This window comes from Vanessa cardui, chromosome 27 (assembly GCF_905220365.1).
Source record: "Vanessa cardui chromosome 27, ilVanCard2.1, whole genome shotgun sequence".
Classification (NCBI taxonomy): Eukaryota; Metazoa; Arthropoda; class Insecta; order Lepidoptera; family Nymphalidae; genus Vanessa; species Vanessa cardui.
In genome coordinates this window covers 2,030,535-2,047,638 of record NC_061149.1, presented here as the reverse complement: position 1 = coordinate 2,047,638, position 17,104 = coordinate 2,030,535, and positions in this window count along the sequence as shown.

Sequence of the window (17,104 nt, the reverse complement as noted above, 5' to 3'; positions counted from 1 at the left end):
CGCGATTAATTAGCGTTGATAAAGATAGTTGGAATACCACACGTTGTCAGATCGGTACCTTTAGTTATGCTTCTTGTGTTTGCAATTGCTAAGTATTACCTAGCAGCCATCCCTACCCACAATTCTTAAAAAATAATTTCTTTAACTCGTTTGCAGCGCCATCGTTTTTTTTATTTTTTCATGTACGGGGCGTTTTAGACCTCGTATGAAAACTACCATAATACCGACACGGGGCTTATTAGACCCCGTAGCGTTTAAGAAGCTAAAACTCTATGTAATGTGATCGAATTTTATTTCTTCAGTGCGATTCGTGATCTAAGAGACCCCGTATTAAAGTAAATACAAATTTTTCTTTAAGTCAGGGTTTCCTACAAATGTTTCTATTGATATAGATTTAATTATGTTAATTAATATTAAAATTATGTAAGATTTGTAACCTACATCACAATACACGAGGGATGGATGCGGAGTGCCCAAGATCAGGATGGTTGGCTGTCTGTGGAAGATCGTTCGGTAATGGACGCTTGAAGACTGAAAAAAATCGTATCGACAGTTTTTTCTAATTACTGTTGAATATTCGCGAATAGATATTATTAATTAAACATTTAATTTAAAAAAAAAGGAAATCATATGTACTAGATAACATATTTTTACTTCTCATAAATTATGTAGATATCAAGATTCTTATCAAGATTCTAAATGGCCAGTAGATGGCGCGAAGATCAGATCCTAATGATAAAGTATTTTATAACTTTATCAAAGAGAAACGAGAAAGGAGAAACAATTAAAAAAACTAAACAGAATACCGATTAATTAAATCCACCATCTTATAAAACAATTCAACTCCGAGAAATATGCAATTGTTCCTTCGACTATTAACGTAATTGAATTAAAAAAAAAACACGGCGTCCAATACGTTCGATCGATTAGAAGTAAAATTACAAATTGTTGGTATTTTAAAATAAGAACACATTCTTTGTAAAGAATGGACGTTTAATCTATTTTTAAATATTTACAGATGTGTGAGAGAACGGCTATATAGTCTTTTTCTTTCATAAAGAGTAGGTATTGATGTATTTATTAACAACGGCGCGCCCCTCCACGTCAATTTATTACAGATATGTATGTGTGAGTGACTTTCATACTTACGGTAATGAAACAAATTGAATTATATTAGTTAAATATATTTTACAAGTTGTCGCCCGCGGATACGTTCGCGTTTTAAAGGATTGGTTGTCATATGTCAGTGCAAAAAAGTAGCCTATGTCCTTTCTTGAAGCTCAAGTTTCCTTCTTACTAAATTATATCACATTCAGTTCAGTGGTTTGATAGTGAAAGAGCAACAGACAGACAGAGTTACTTCCACATTTATAATATTAATATAGATTATAGTAAATCTATACTTGGTAATATAGTTATTTCAATAACAATAGAAATATATTGCGTGATACGTAGTTAATAGGAATAAATACATCCTATATATAACTTTTTGTAAAGACATATAGTTAAGAATGAACGGGGAAGCAGAGATGTCCGTTGTGCAATAGGGCTGAATCCCGCCCTAATAACCCAAACACGTTGAACAGGATATCTTTTTTCGAGCATATGGACCACCTGATGGTAAGTGGTCACCATCACCCATAGACAATGACGCTGTAAGAAATATTAACTATTTTGTACATCGTCAATGTGCCACCAACCTTAGGAACTAAGATGTTATGTCCCTTGTGCCTGTAGCTACACTGGCTCACTCACCCTTCAAACCGAAACACAACAATACTGAGTACTGTTATTCGGCGGAAGAATAACTGATGAGTGGGTGGTACCTACCCAGACGGGCTAGCACAATCTAGAAACTGCTATCACCATGTCATCACAAGAGGATGAGTGAAGAAACGAATCATGATCTACAATTGTGTAAACTAGTCTTTAACTATTAAATCTACAAGTATGTGATACTACGGTTTAGATAATCACAGACCAACGGCATCTCTTACCGTCAGTTACTTGCCTTCGTACTATCAATTTAAAAAAAATACATCCAATTCCACGCAACATAAAGGCAAAATATTTGAATTAAGAACACTTGATCTAGATTCATTTAATACATCACACTAATACCTGATAATAATATATTAGTTAAAATAAATTATAGTTGACAGAAGACTTTATAAATATACTGTTTTTTTTTTTCTATGAATAAAAGTAATACCGCTTAGACCGCGCTATACCTATGTCTTGCACCGTGCGTGCACGATCGGCGATCAGCCATTCGCGACGTGTGCGGTCCTTTCGCGCCTAAATGGCATTCGAAATTCAAAATAGACTTTTTTAAATTCTCTATGCATGTCAACAAAAAATTTTTTTCTTGGTAGTACGAATGATCTACATTTTATTCATTGTCATTTTAAAAATAATTAATTCAATTCATTTGAAATATCTTAAGCTGTTAAGACAATTGTTTACAAAATAACACAAAAAGATTATTCCATTTTTGAAAAGCTAAAAATTTAAATTCAAAAATCGAACGTCTATTAAGTTGATCCATTGTATATTACATAAAACCAAAGCGTTCGCGATTTGAAGCAATTCAAATACGTTGCCGTTCCAAATTCAATCTGTAATTGGAATGCCGGTTCCATTTCCAAATCGTTAGCCGCAAAAATCGACACCACGAGCGGAACGCGATAGGCTCGTTTCATACAGAGCAGACATAGATATATATTTTATATTAATATATTATGCAACTAGCGACCCGCCCCGGCTTCGCACGTGTGCTATGGTATGACGTCACAGTAGAAACTTCTTAAATTAACTTATTATAAGTACATAATGCCATCTTCTCGAATCACTCTTTATTTAAAAAAAAAAACCGCATCAAAATCCGTTGCGTATTTTCAAAGATTTCAGCATACAAAGAGACATACGGACAGCGAATTTGTTTTATACTATATAGTAATATATATGCATTTACTATCCCACTGCTGGGCTTACTTTTTAATTTTAATCCACGATAGATAAACATCTGGATAGAAACATAAAATCTACGATTACTCTCGACGCCATCTTGATTTCAGTCAGCTGCTAAAAGCAATTAAAGATACATTAATAACTTACTTCTAACAATTGGTAGCATTGACATTGCATGACTGACATTTCAAATGACCACCGATTGGTGACCACTTACCATTCAATAGCCCATTAGTCCTTATCCATAAAAGTCAGATTGTACTATCTATTATATTAATTACAAACTCCTCAAGTAAAATATCCGCTCCGTAAGATTCTAAAACAGAAATATCAACACGTGAAACAGTTCAATGTAAACACGGCTTTTAAAAAGAGAACGCGCTTCTAAAATTCAAAAAAGGAACTACAATTGGGTCGTAGATACTTATCTAATGCTCCTAATGGGCCATTGTCTCCGTTCGGAATTCAAACTTTTTCGTTCCATGTTTAATTGCGGCAATTTTTACGGATGTCACTTGACGCCAGCCGTTTTAAAATCGACCGTTTCATTTTTCGAACGTTGTCTAGCTTTATGAGCCGATATGGCCCAGTGGTTAGAACGCGTGCATCTTAACCGACGATTGCGGGTTCAAGCCCAGGCAAGCACTGAACATTCATGAGTTTAATTTGTATTTATAATTCATCTCGTGCTCGGCGGTGAAGTAAAACATAATGAAACCTGCATGTGTCTAATTTCTGAAAATTCTATAACATGTGTATTCTACCAAACGAATATGTTCCAAAACTTCTCCTTAAAGGGAGATGAGGCCCATCAGTGGAAAATTTACAGGATATTGTTGTTGTTTTTCATAAATGTAGACGTAGGATGTGCATTATTCAGCCGGTTTAAATTAATTGTTTAATAAACTGCTATTGCGAATGTAAATTATTAACCATATGCTCGTGTAAACAATTCTCGGAAAAATGCACGTTATGGCGCACGGATCCGATAATTATTCATTAATTACTCGCCATTAAGAACTTACAGCAATTTGTCAAGTTAAGCAAGCATAAATAAAAAAAAAATCTATACTAAATGATTTGTAATGAATAGTTAGACCATGTTTGCTCGAACATTAATTTAAACGACGTTATTTGCGTTCCATTTTTGAATTTAAAAAGTGTTCTATTTTCAAAATATGTAAGACTAACACTAATATACATATACAATACAAATTTTAGTGCACTATTTTTATAAATGCTTCTGTAATTTTGGTTTTCTGTCATTCCGTGATTTTATTGCATTTAAAACATTCCGAACCGGGTGGTAGCTTCACTTAATTGTTAAATGATGATTTAAAAGTAAAAGCCTATTTGAATGAAGTATATTATGATTTTGATATATAGAGCCTTAAAAACTTAAAAGAAATTTACAAAATTTGTTAATAAACAAGATCAAAACAATATCCAACATGGCGAACAGAAGTCAAAACAATTAACATTATAAATTATAATATTCATTATTTAAATACAATAAATGAAAAATAAAAAAAGTCAAAGGCGCCGATTTGAACGGACCCAAAACATCGAATCCGAAACAAGTCAGCTGTTTACGAAAAAAAAAAAAAACAAAATAAGTGACGTAAACAAATTACCTCCGAAGGCAACAGGTTGACACTACACAATAACATATACCGCGGTCACAATGGCTTTTGTTGAATTTACCTTTTCCAATTATATGTGTGACTTTACGCCGAAGACGTTTTTTTTGCGGCAATCCTCGTCACTACGGTTGGTACCCCTGTGTGTCGATTTTACCGCCAAAACTACGCAATGAATTTGAAAAAGCGATGACCATTTTTTTAAAGACAATCCATGTCATTACGGGTGGTACCCCTGTGTGTAAATTTTACCGCCAAAACTACGCAATGAATTTGAAAAAGCGATGACCATTTTTTTAAAGACAATCCATGTCATTACGGGTGGTACCCCTGTGTGTAAATTTTACCGCCAAAACTACGCAATGAATTTGAAAAAGCGATGACCATTTTTTTAAAGACAATCCATGTCATTACGGGTGGTACCCCTGTGTGTAAATTTTACCGCCAAAACTACGCAATGAGTTGTCAAGTAAATTTTCATGAGCTTAATTTGTATCTATACCTACAACATCAAACAACAATAGCTTGTAAATTTACCACTGCTTGGGTTAAGGCCTCCCTTCCCTTTGAGGAGAAGATTTGAAACATATTCCACCATGCTGTTACAATGCGGGTTGGTGGAATGCACATGTGGCAGAATTTCGTTGAAATTAGACACATGTAGGTTTCCTCATGATGTTTATATCGAGATAAATTATAACCGCAAATTAAGCACAGGAATATTCAAAGGTGTTTGCCTGGATTTGAACCCGCAATCGTCGGTTAAGATGCACGCGTTCTAACCACTGGGCCATCTTGGCTCTTGTTGTTGTTATCTGTACTAATATATAATAATCTGTACTAATATCAATAAGGTGTAACCGGAACTGACGTTCCAATTTCAAATAATTATCACTAGTAGAAAGCTACATTATTCCTTAGTGCCAACTATATTAATATCATAAATGTGAAAGTAACTCTGTCTGTCTATCGCTCTTTCACGACCAAACCGCTGAACCGATATTGATGAAATTTGGTATGAAGCAAACTTGAACTCCAAAGAACATAGGCTACTGTTTTTGCCTGACACATGACAACCAACACCGTTAAACGCGAGCGACTCCGCGGGCGACTACTAGAGTATATATTTTTATATAAATCTACATTTTTTTTTTAATTAATCGCACCCGTGAGAAGCGACGGTCGGTAGTACCTACGTGATGTTTCTGAACAGTCGACGCGAAGCGCCGTGATAGAGCTGTTTAATCTATGGTAATGTAATAGCGATAAGTAATTACAACAATAAATTATGTAACACAATACAAAAATTGGTTATATTATTTGCAATGAAAAACTTATACAAATAATTGCATTGATACAAATAAATCATTATTTATAGTATACTTTTAAAGACACTTTTGAATTTTTTGTATACAATGTTTATAATATCGTAAATTTATACAGATTTAATGAAAGTAGTTACGCATTTGTTTGACTAAATTTTGTTATACGTATAAATATTTTATTTTATTTCAACATCATTGGGCAGAATGAGTTATTTCCGTAACGTAACTATTAAAAAAAATTGAAATGTCACTTAGAATTTTATATTCATATTTATTAGTTCCACGGATCACTTAAACATATTAAAACAAACACAGACTATATCTAAAAAGTTACATTAACATAATTAAATTCATACGTCAAAATCAACGCGCCGTTCAAAAAGGTTCTTTTTATGTCCCACCTCATATCTATATTATAAAAAAAAATCTTGGCGTCAAGGAATCGTTGCATTAAAAACACCCAAAAAAAAGTTAGTTTTTTTATTAAAAGGGACCCAATGAAAAATCGCACGCGATACGTGTATTGCCCTACCGAATTTTGAAATTCGAAGCTTTTCTGGACAAAGAAGCTGTGGAGTCGTTTTTAAGATAAAACTTTCTACATTGTAATTACTTGAAAATGAAAACAATTATCATTATATAGAATAAAAATAAGTCGCTTACTTAACAGACAGCGGGTCTGTTCCTATGTATGCTTAGATCTTTAAAATTACTCAACGGATTTTGATGCGAGTTTTTTTTTTAATAAATAGAGTGATTCGAATAGAAGGTTTTTGTATATAATACATAGACAATATAGCAACGAACACTCATAATTTTAAAAGTTTCTAACGTGATGTCGTAAATAAACAAATTCTGTAGTATAATTAATATCAGTATTGCATCAGTGCCAAGTCGGTAATTAACAAAAAATAAATTTGTAATAAGAAGTAAAATAAGTATGCAGTCATAATTATTAACGAGTACCTCGGATTTTTAATTTACATCACTTTACAAAAAATCACCCTCAGAAGTTTATCATAAAAAAAATTATAGATACCATCTAACAAGTTTTTATATACATAATAGGATAATGACTAAATAACAATTGCATGTTCAATAGTGTAAAGATAAGCGGTTACATGAATGGATATACAAAAACTGTTTATAATATTTTTAATTTTATTTGGGAATTATAATATTAAGCCTTTATATCATCGTCAAGAATGAAAAAAAAACGTCTCCATACCTTCCTTACTCGTACAATATTGCCGCCGCATTTCAAAATAAAACAATTCCAAATTCAAATCTTCGCTGTGCGGACATTTTGTCTTTTTTTTTCAATAATTTAAGGCGACGTCGTTTAACTCGCCGTGCGATAAAGTGTTTACCGACTTATTTGCGGCCAATATCGTTCCAAGTTTAAAAATATATTTATTATAATGACTTTTTAAAATGTTCTGCCGGCATTAAGATCTTCGTGGAAAATAATATTTTTTTGTAGTAACAGATAAGAATCTTTAATATAAAAACATAAACTTAATATTGAATCTTAAATTGTATTTTACAGAATATATTTTAGTTTTGTTTTTTTTTAATAATCACATCGAATCGAAAGAGGTTCTATATTGTATTGAAAACGCAATTTGAGAGGCAAAGCGTTACAACTCATTTCTATCGACAAAAAAAAAAATTTGAAGAGAAAAACATAGCAGCTCGTAGGTTTATAAAGAGTATAAAAAAAAGACAATTTGGAGAAGTAATTAGAAACACATCGATGTCTAAGCGTCCATCTTTTTATAGGGATCCCACGATAGTTTGTTTACAGCCAAGCTAGAGCTAATTATACGGACATCAGTTCCGTATATTTTTTATTTTCAATTTTTTCTTCTTTTTTTAAATATAGTTGAAAATATGACTTTGCTTTCATATTGGTTGTATATTGTTGGATTTTTGTTGGGTTTTTCTTACAATAATGTGGATCCCTTATAAAACTATATAATAAATAAAATCATTACACTATGCGTGTCTATCCGTTTGTGTGCGTGATCTCAGGGAGAAATTATCACATTTGGTAGTTCCTCTATTTTGTTATACAGGATGTTTTATATTTATAAGAAAAATTAAATTATATATATTTATATAACCTAACCTAACCTTATCAATGGGAGAGGATTCCTTAGCCCAGCAGTGGGAAATTTACAGGCTGTTACTTTACTGTTTGGTTCAGTAGATAGCCTATAACACACCAATCGTTATTCACAAACGTAGTCAGACATCTGCTATGAATTAAATAAGAACTCAGTGGCGTCTCAACGTTTTAGCTAATTATTGATTGATGTGCTTAATTATTCATTTAATTGATAATCAGAGGCAAATATATATCTATAAGATATATTAAGCAAGTCATACGAACAAATGTGGTAGAATGGATGGTAGGATATTAAGATATTCTAGTTGGTGATGGTGATGGGAAACATCACTTATAAACCTACAGCCTTCTCCTCTAATGGTGTAATAGCCCAGCTGTGGGAAATTTTATAGATGATATAAAATCGTGGAGTTAATACCTGTTGACTTCCAAGCAGGTTACATTAATTTGAATAATTGTAATAACTAACTTGACTTTGTATTTTTTAAATGTTGTAAAAAGAGTAACTACTGAGTTTCTTACCGGTTCTTCTCGGTAGAATCTACTTTCCGAACCAGTGGTAGCTTCACTTAATTGTTAAATGACGATACAAAGTGCTTGTAAAAGCCTACTTGAATAAAGTTTATTTTGATTGATTTATTGTGTTCCTTAAGTATATAATAATTTAATATTTTTCAATTAATATATAATATTAAAACTATATAACATTTGATAAACACCATTTATATAGAAGTAATAATCACAACGCCGCCCATACACTCCAAGTGAAATAAAAAATAAATCAATGCATCCCTCTCTAACGCACACTAATAACTATTTCTGTCTCTTTCACACGCCCAAAATGGTGGATTCGATTTTAATAACACCAATCTAATTTGACCTTTTTTATAAGGATTTTATATGAGCTTAGGGGTCAATCTAAAATGGTATGTAGAGGCTTATAAAGAGAAAACATATAATTTACATGATCGCAGTAAAATAATAATTATCTATAGTTTTTTGTATCGAAGGGATGTAGGGCGACCATATTTTCTATATTAATAGGATAGATAGGACAGAATAGTTATATTAATAATACAGACATATTTATTTCCTGATATAATATATGCCATCAAAATAATAAATAAATATTCGACAACATCACATATATTACTCTGATCCCAGTGTAAGGCTAAAGCACTTGTGTTATAGAAAATCAGATGTAACGACGTCACAAACACCCAGACCCAAGACAACATAGAAAATTAATAAGCTCTTTCCATGATTCGGCCGGGAATCGAACCCGGAACGTACCCATGAAAACCGATGTACATACCCATCGACCACGACCAATATTAACATAAGAAAGATGAGTGAAAATTGAAATGATTGAGTTAATTACTGGTTTGTAATGATACTTGTAACATTACATTAGTAAAAAAAAGTAACAGCCTATAAATTTCCCACAGCTGGGCTAAGGCCTCCTCTTCCATTAAGGAGAGGGTTTGGAACATATTCCATCACGCTGTTCCAATGCGGGTTGGTAGAATGCACATGTGGCAGAATTTCGATGAAATTCGACACATGCAGGTTTCCTTACGATGTTTTCCTTCACCACTGAGCACGAGATGAATTATAAACATAAATTAAGCACATATATATAGTGGTGCTTGCCTGGGTTTAAAGTTTGAACCCGCAATCATCGGTTAAGATGTACGCGTTCTAACCACTGGGCCACATATTGATAGCTAAGATTTAAATCAAAGATTCGTAAAGCAAGCACACCAACTTAAGAAGAATTGGCAAAAATCTCAGCCTCAGAAAAGAGCAGACTTCTGGTCAACTGGCTTAAATGATAAACCTATTTTAAACTATATATAAAAATGGAATAGAAGTCAAATTTACAAAAAAAAACAATAAAATATTTCATTTACTGTGAAGTACGGTATTTGAAAACGTAACGCATAATACCCCATACCACATTTCGCAGTAATTTCAAAAGTAGGTTACTTAAATAAGAAAAAAAGAATTACATACTTACCGTCAAAACCGTAATGGCCGCTCGGACCACAGACTAAATATAATATTTATGTCAAAACGGACAGTAATTTCGGCATCCGCTAACCGATTCACGTCCAACTGACCAGTAATTTAAAAAAAAAAACATTCAAAAGGAGTATTTATACATTCATTTCGAAAGTGGACGACAGACGGACAAATATAAACATACAAATATACGAACAGGACGTATAAATGACCATTATTATGAGACAATAGCTGAATCTGCCTGTAATACTGGGTTCGAATCCTCAGTCAGTTCATATTTTATTCTTAACTGTGTAACCTTGTACGCGTTTGAATATAGCAAAATAAAATACAATTGAAGCCGAAATTACTCCTTATTATATTAGTTGTCTGCCAGTGAAAGTCCCGTCAAAATCGGTGCAGCTGTTCGAGAGATTAGCCGAAACAAACAGGCAGACAGACAAAAATAGTAAAAAATGTTATTTTGGTATATGTACCGTGTATACATACATATGCATTGAGTAAAAAAGGGCTGTTTTAATATTACAAACATACACTCCAATTCTAGAGTGGAGACCGCGTCTCGGCAAACGTAGTGTAGGACGTCCTCGGGCACGGTGGAGTGACGATATACGCAAGACGGCTGGCAGGAGCTGGATGCGAGTAGCCGGAGAAAGACCACAGTGGCGTGCACTTGGAGAGGCCTATGTCCAACAGTGGACAAGATTAGGCTGATGATGATCATGACTCCAATTTTATTATATGTATAGATATTAATCAATAATTGAGAAATTGATAGCGTCTAATCATTCTCTTACCTTGATTGGCTGCTTATCAGGTGACAGACACCAGACCTAACATACTACACATGAGTGTTTGGGCTTTGCTACCTAACTACTGATACCAATATATCAATATTTCTAATCATATTTGTCCAATTTGACAAATGACAATGGCCCGAGCATTCAACCTCAATCTATGTACGAATCTTAAAAGATGACCACCATTTTTCGTTACTATTTTAACGAATATTGCTAGGACAAAACACTAATGCCTTTACTTTACCCTGGAGTCAGCGTTGACAGTAGGAAGTAATACATATATGTTGTGTACTTGTATATGCAGTGAACTTTTACTCTATAGCTCTGCGTAATTAGGTATCCTGTAGAACTCAGAAATTGGGTCAAGATGATTATTATTACAAACTAACCGTGTCAAATTTCATAATTACCTATTTACACTGTTAATACGTTACTGTCTAATGGACATACAAACAATACTAAAAAGTGTATTTAATCTATGTTTTGTAATAAAAAAAGTAACAGCCTGTAAATTTCCTACTGCTGGGCTAATGGCCTCTTCTTCCATTAAGGAGAAGGCTTGAAACATATTCCACCAAGCTGTTCCAATGCGGGTTGGTGGAATTTGTAATAAAACATATTGAAAATTATGATAAATCTTTGATCTTAAATCCTGAAATCTAAAGAAACGAAAGTCATACTAAGTCTCATGACCTCACCTCCTACCTACCTCAGTATAAGAATACTAATTATTAACAATGTAAAATATTAATATAACTATTTCAAAATCAAATGTACTAAATACACACACAAACGCACGAAGAAACTAACACACTTATGATAATATGTTAATCGTAATTATATATATAAATACTCTTGATTAGCCATCATATATCAACATACTATGTACATACAGATTACATAGAAAAGTCCAACTCGATTCCTAATAAAAATGTATATACCTAATTTAAAAAAAAAAGACTAATAAAAGAAAAAATAATCCTTAATTTTTTACGTTAAATAAATGAAGCTAATTTCAATACTAAACTTATTTATGAAATTATATCAACATGGCCATCCTACAGCCAAATCTATCCGCCATGTTGAATTATATATTTTTTTTAATAATAATGGCGTCGGTTAATCTTTGCCGCGGGATGACTTCATATAATCTATGGCCCACGATGACTCTATATTATCTATGCTCTTTCCACAAATTACAACTCCACAGATCTTTTGTTGTGTTTAGATTATTTATGGCCGAAACAAAACTGGTTCTATCGAAATTATATGGTTATATATGTTTAGACGTAATTATAACACTTCGGATATAGACATACATTATTTATTAAAAAGTTTAAATATTTATGAGATGATTGTGTCAATAAATACTAATTTAACGATTTCTTTGTGTCTTTATTTAAAAAAAAATTTCTCATTCAATTCAAGCTCATTGCGGCGACTCCAATCTGTACTTCCAATTCCTACCAAAATTATGCTAGCAAACTCTCTCCTTTTATCAATTCTAGATTACGCAGATGCAAGCTATCCTGATCTCACCGAGGACCAACTGAATAAACTTGAGCGACTTCAAAATATTGCTATTCGATTCATATTTTGCCTACGAAAATATGACCATGTCTCCGAATATCGTTCAAAACTCAAGTGGCTTCCTATACGTCTTCGCCGGAACTTACATATTCTTTCTCTTCTGTACTGTGCGCTATTTAACTATAGTTTTCCTACATATTTAAAAGATAAATTTGAATTTCTTGGTTATCCTTTGTTTTTAAGATCTAAGCGGTACCTAACGCTTAAAATGCCTGTACACAAAACTAAATTTCTTAACAAATCGTTTACTGTACAGGCCATAAGGTTATGGAATGCCCTTCCAGTAAACATTAAAAAGGCTCCATCTATTTCAGTTTTTAAAAGAGCCGTTAAAAACTATTACCTAAATAATAATTCAGACGACTTTCATTAATTATTTTATATAACATTTATTATGTAATTTTATGTATTTTTATATTATTTTATTATCTTAAGTATGTATTAGTGTATGATAGAGATATATATTATTTATACATAATATATATGTATATATTTATATATATGTAGGAAGTATAAGTATTAGTGTGTAACTATTTGTATGTAAGTTTATGACTGCACCGTTGGTTTTGGATTCTCCCTTTGATTGTGTTGTCTGGAAGAGATGGCTAAAAAGCCATAAGTCAGCCCGTTGTACAACACTTTTAATGTACTTCTTTTGTTTTGTTTTGTTATTTTTTTTATTCTTTTTTTTGTATTTTATTAATTTTATGTTACTTTCTTTTTTGTTTCTGTTTGTGGTGTGCAATAAAGAATTATAAATAAATAAAAAAAAAAAACTAGTTTCATGTCATATTGTGCATCTAAAAATGAAACCACAGTTTGCGCTTAATTTACTTCTTAATTTACAATATTTTAACGTAAACAACAAATAATTTATTTTCGGTGTTAAAGCTCAGTGTAATCATTGCTGATAGGGCCTATGACCAAGTTCATCAGGGTACATTACCAAATCATCAATTCTACAACTTAACAGTAATACTAAGTAATGTTACTTTGGAGGGTTAATTAGTAATTATTTTGCGTATATGCTTGTCTCATTAATATAGATATATGTAACAGAAAGTAGGCCAGGATAGCCAGGATAGTTCTATTGATATAAACAAAGCAAGTAAGTAACCCTGCTTTAGTTTAATAATTATAATTGTTCATTGTAAATATCTCGCTATTTATACAAAACTAGCGACACGCCCCGGCTTCGGGTGGGTGCAATACTGATACTAAATATACTATAGAATTTGTTTATTTACGACATCACATCAACTTCTAAAATCTCTTTACTATATTGTCCATGTATTATATACAAAAACCTTCCTCTAGAATCATTGTATTAATATTAATTTAAATAATTGTATTAACTAACATGACTGTATTTTTTTTAATGTTGAAAAAGAGTAACTACTGAGTTTCTTGCCGGTTCTTCTCGGTAGAATCTACTTTCAATAAGAAACGGCAAGAAACTCAGCAGTTACTTTCTATTAAGATACGAGATGAAAACCAATATTGTTAGTTTAATTGTGTTATAAAAGGCGCGTATAAAATTTTGTCTACATGAATATTTTTTCAGGATATTCAATAACTTTTTTATTAATTAATAAATTAATGTATCAAATATATACTGTAATGAGCACATAATTGTGCTTGTGTTTGTTTGCACACAGACACACACTACTTAATGAACGAACTCAGTTCAGATAAACCTTTCAGGCTTTCGGTGCTTTACAGTATTACTCTGGAGTACTTTGCTGTAGCTCTGGAAGAAATATTAACTATTCTATACTTGGGAACTAAGATGTTATGTCCCTTGTGCCTGCCTAGATGGCCCAGTGGTTAGAACGCGTACATCTTAACTTATAATTACGGGTTCAAACCCAGGCAAGCACTGAATATTCATGTGTTCAATTTGTGTTTATAATTCATCTCATGCAAGCAAAACCTGCATATGCCTAAATTCAACGAAATTCTATCCACATGTGAAATCCACCAGCATTGGAGTAGCGTAGTGGAAAATGTTCCAAAACTTCTCCTCAAAGGGATAGGAGGCCTTAACCCAGCAGTGGGAAATTTGTAGGCTGTCATTGTTGTATACACCAGAGATTCTTTCCCAGCGGCGAAAACAATTCATTGCAAATACGCGTTCAAAGTCGAAGCCTTATTTGAAACTAAATCAAAGCTCTTAAAGTCAATAAATATCAGTGACAGGCCACAGAAAGAGGAACAATTACAAAATGTTTTGACATTTCCATTTGTCTATTAAACGTTTTATTTATGGCCGCCGGTGTCTTTAGCGCGTTTTTTTTTCTTTTTTTTTTTAAATAAATGTTACCTGTGGCATTGGCGCTTGCTTGGGTGGTCTGAGAATGATATATTTTTCCTTTTTATATGTATTTTAAATGGGTTTCCTTGTGTTTGCGATTTTCTTTTAAAATTGCCGCCGTATTTGATTATTATCTTATATTTCTTATTTAAAATATTTATTAACAATAATTATATTACATTGTGTATTTTATTTGTATTCCGTATAGCAAAATACCTGTGCCTGAGCAAATTAAAAAAAAGAACCTAGTCCTCAGTATTTAGACATTGGAACTATAAGAAATACTAAACTATTACATAAGCTGTCCATAAAAAAAGTTATAACCTTTTAAATTAGGTATGGATGTATCAATTAATAAATACCAAAACGGAAAAACTTAACACCTTAAACATTTTTTTTTATAGTATAGATTGGCGGACGAGCATATAGGCCACCTGATGGTAAGCGGTCACCATCACCCATAGACAATGACGCTGTAAGAAATATTAACTATTCCTTACATCGTCAATGCGCCACCAACCTTGGGAACTAAGATGTTATGTCCCTTGTGCCTGTAGTTACACTGGCTCACTCACCCTTCAAACCGGAACACAACAATACTGAGTACTGTTATTTGGCGGTAGAATAACTGATGAGTGGGTGGTACCTACCCAGACGGGCTTGCACAAAGCTCTACCACCAAGTAAATAAGCAAATATTCCTATATTTAAAAAAAGAATTTATTACTAAGTGCGACGGCGTTATTTTTAACTAACATTACTTTGTATTAAAAAATATTGAAATAGAGTAACTACTGAGTTTGGTTAGTAGAAGCATTCCGAAACGGTACCACCGCTTCACTTAATATTGTTGTTAAATGACCATTCAAAAGTGCTTGTAATACTTGAATAAAGTAGGTATTTACTTTCTGCGATCGATTTTCGACGATATTTGTTTCAAATTATTTGCCTCGTCATTTATTATAAATAATGTATTACATAATTATTGTAAATATGACTATCAGCACTATTATTAAGACAATCTATATTCCTACTGTATATAATTATCCATAAAATATATAACAGTTGCGTTTCAATAGGGATTGGTAGGGTTTTAAAAACCCATTTATCAGATATTCTACTCCCAAACAGTAATACTCAGTATTGTTGTATTCGATTGAATGGTAAATGCTCCGATGCCAGCTCCGCTTCTATAATAAAATTCCGCGGACATTTTTAACTTTGCCGTTTAGTATATTCAAATCGTTTGAAAAAAATACATTGGTAGAATAAGCTTATTATTCGATACAAGATTTTATAGATGATAAAAAAGCGTGAAGCTAATATCTTTTGACTTCCACGCAGGATATATTAATTTAAATAATTGTATTTAACTAACATGACTTTGTATTTTTAAATGTTAAAAAAGAGTAACTACTGAGTTTCTTGCCGGTTATTCTCGGTAGAATCTACTTTCCGAACCGGTGGTAGCTTCACTTGGTTGTAAAATGACGATTCGAAAGTGCTTGTAAAAGCCCACTTGAATAAAGTTTATTTTGATTTGATATGAGTAACTACAGGCAATAGACACATAATATGTTTCTAATGTTGGTCGCATTGGCGCTACAACATTACAGCAACTTTAACAGCCTGTTAATTGCCCACTGCTGGGCTAAGACTTATCCCTTTCAGGAGAAGGTTTAGAGTATATTCCATCACGCTGATCCAAACCGGATTGTTGTATGAATAGTGATGGCAGAATTTCGTTGAAATTAGACACATGCTTTCCTCACGATGTTTTCCTTCACCGCCGAGCACGAGATGAATTATAAACACAAATTAAGCACATATATAGTGGTACTTGTTTAGGTTTGAACCCGAAATCATCGGTTAAGACGTTCTGTAACCACTGGGCCATCTCAGCTTGAATAAAGATTATAATTCGATCTGATAACCGTTGAAATATAAAAAAACGAAACCGCCATCAATCCGTCCAAAGCTTTCCGCGAATACACAAACAATAAAAAAAAATAACAATCCATTACTTGTATTTACTTTAACGTATTAAGTATCAGACAAACAATGAAACTGATCGAAGGATTCCCCGAATGTGTTATTAAAGACTGACCACACGACCACATTTGACCACCGGAAGTCACCTGTCGCGTGTGGTCACGAAATACTTATGTTTATTGTTAAGAAAATTTTAATATTTAATTCATATCATCTGTCATTTTATAATTAGATCGCCGGACGGTGTATTAAGCTTTGTTAGTTTATGAGGCCCCCGTTGAGGGCCTTGCAGGGTATTTTATAGTATTGTTACATAGT